The following is a 2,774-nucleotide window of genomic DNA, read 5'->3' as shown; positions in this document are numbered from 1 at the left end:
AACCCTAGTTATTTACAGAGACAAACCTAGCACGAACCTTCACCTCATTTCGTGCATCTAGGCACAAAAGCATCTGCGAAAGAACGATTTGACGTTTCTGGCTCACATAGTGGATAAAACCAAGGAAGAGGTTAACATTCAAGACATTCCCGTAGCACGTGAATTCCCAGACGTATTTCCTGAAGATCTTCCTGGAGTACCCCCAGAGAGACAAGTTGAGTTCCGAATTGACCTCGTACCAGGAGCAACCCCTCTCACTAAATCGCCCTACCGACTAGCTCCTGCTGAAATGCAAGAATTGTCCAGCCAACTCAGCGAACTCCTGGGAAAGGGATTCATCCGACCTAGTTACTCGCCATGCGGAGCTCCGGTCCTCTTTGTCAAAAAGAAGGACGGATCTTTTAGAATGTGCATCGATTACAGGGAGTTAAATAAACTCACTGTCAAAAATCGCTATCCACTCCCACGAATCGACGATCTATTTGACCAGCTCGAAGGAGCTAGTTACTTCTCTAAGATAGATCTACGGTCTGGATACCATCATCTCAAGGTCCGGGAAGAGGATATTCCTAAAACCGCTTTCCAAACTCGTTACGGACATTATGAATTTGTCGTAATGCCCTTCGGTCTAACAAATTCCCCAACCGCATTTATGGATCTGATGAACCAAATCTGTCGACCATTCCTCGACAACTTTATCATCGTCTTCATAGAAGACATTCTTGTTTATTCCCGAAGCGAGGAAGAGCATGGTTAACATCTCCGACAAATCCTAGAAACTCTGCGATCAGAAAAGCGATACGCAAAACTCTCCAAGTGTGAGTTCTGGCTCCATAGCGTGAACTTCCTAGGTCATGTTGTTAGTCAAGAAGGAATTCATGTGGATCCTTCAAAGGTCAAAGCCGTCAAAGGATGGGCAGTTCCGACAACACCCACATAAATTCGTCAATTTTGAGGCCTAGCGGGCTACTATAGGAGGTTCATTCAAAACTTCTCTAAGATCGCCAAGCCACTTACCTCACTTACACAAAAGGGCGTACCATTCAAATGGGCGGACAAACAAGAAGTTTCATTCCAAACCCTAAAGCAAGCCCTCTGTAGCGCCCCGGTATTATCCCTACCGGAGGGAACGGAAGGCTTTGTGGTCTACTGTGACGCGTCAAATCAGGGCTTAGGTTGCGTTCTCATGCAGCGTGGAAGAGTGATAGCTTACGCATCCCGCCAACTGAAGATACACGAAGTGAATTATACAACCCATGATCTAGAATTGGGAGTCGTGGTCTTTGCTCTGAAGATTTGGAGGCATTACCTTTATGGTACAAAGTGCACCATCTTCACGGACCACAAAAGCCTCCAGCATATCTTGAATCAGAAAGAGCTGAATATGAGGCAACGAAGATGGGTTGAATTATTAAACGATTACAAGTGTGAAATCAAGTACCACCTGGGCAAGGCCAACGTGGTAGCTGATGCATGAAGCCGGAAGGAGTACCATAATCGTCGTGCGAAAACACTCTTAATAACCATCCAATCTCACCTAACCACTTAGATGGGGGTAGCCCAGTCAGATGCCATGAAGACGGAAAACAGAGCAAGCGAAGCATTACGCAGAATGGAAAAGAACCTAGGGGTGAGAGAGGACGGAGTATACCATTTCATGAACCGTATTTGGGTCCCTAAACTCGGAGGATTTAGGGAGGTAGTCATGAAGGAAGCTCACAAAATGCGATACTCCATCCATCCCAGTTCGGACAACATGTATTTGGATATTAAACACCACTATTGGTGGCCTAACATGAAGGGAGAAATTGCCACCTATGTTGGTAATTGCCTTACATGTGCCAAGGTAAAGTTGGAGTACTAGAAGCCCTTGGGATTATTACAGCAATCAGTGATTCCTGAGTGGAAATGGGAAGGGATTTCTATGGATTTTGTGACCAAGCTACCCAAGACGCTGGACGGATTAGACACTATATGGGTAATAGTTGACCGAATGACGAAATCCGCCCATTTCCTGCCAATAAAAGAATCCTACAAGATGGAGAGACTGATGCGTTTATACATTCGAGAAATCGTGAGACTTCATGGAATACCAATGTCTATCATCTTAGATAGAGACAGTAGATTCACTTCACATTTTTGGCAATCACTTCAGAAAGCACTCGGAACCCATCTCGACATGAGCACCGCTTATCACCCACAAATGGACGGTCAAAGCGAACGAACCATTCAAACACTCGAAGACATGCTTCGCACATGTGTGACAGACTTTGGGAAGTCTTGGGACATCCACTTACCCTTAGTTGAATTCTCTTATAACAACAGTTACCATTCGAGCATCAAATTCGCTCCTATCGAAGCACTATATGGACGTAAGTGTAGATCACCGTTGTGTTGGGCTGAGGTGGGCGACACCTAGCTAGCAAAGACACTAGCATCGGGCAAGGCGCTAATGGGACCGGAGATCATTCGTGAATCCACGGTAAAGATAGTTCAAATCAGAGCTCGATTACAAGCATCGTGCGACCGACAGAAGAGCTACGCCGATAAACGGCCAAAGCCCTTAGAGTTTCAGGTCGGAGATCGAGTGTTGTTAAAAGTCTCACCTTGGAAAGGAGTCATTCGTTTCGGAAAACGGGGAAAACTGAACCCACGATACATTGGACCTTTTGAGATCGTTGCCCGAATAGGTCCAGTGGCGTACAAACTGCAACTACTCGCTGAGCTAAACAATGTACACCCCGTGTTCCATGTCTCCAATCTAAACAAGTGCC

Source organism: Lactuca sativa, chromosome 3 (genome assembly GCF_002870075.4).
Source record: "Lactuca sativa cultivar Salinas chromosome 3, Lsat_Salinas_v11, whole genome shotgun sequence".
In the NCBI taxonomy this organism is placed as follows: domain Eukaryota; kingdom Viridiplantae; phylum Streptophyta; class Magnoliopsida; order Asterales; family Asteraceae; genus Lactuca; species Lactuca sativa.
The sequence above is the reverse complement of the archived record's forward strand: the minus strand, read 5'-3'. Positions refer to the sequence as shown.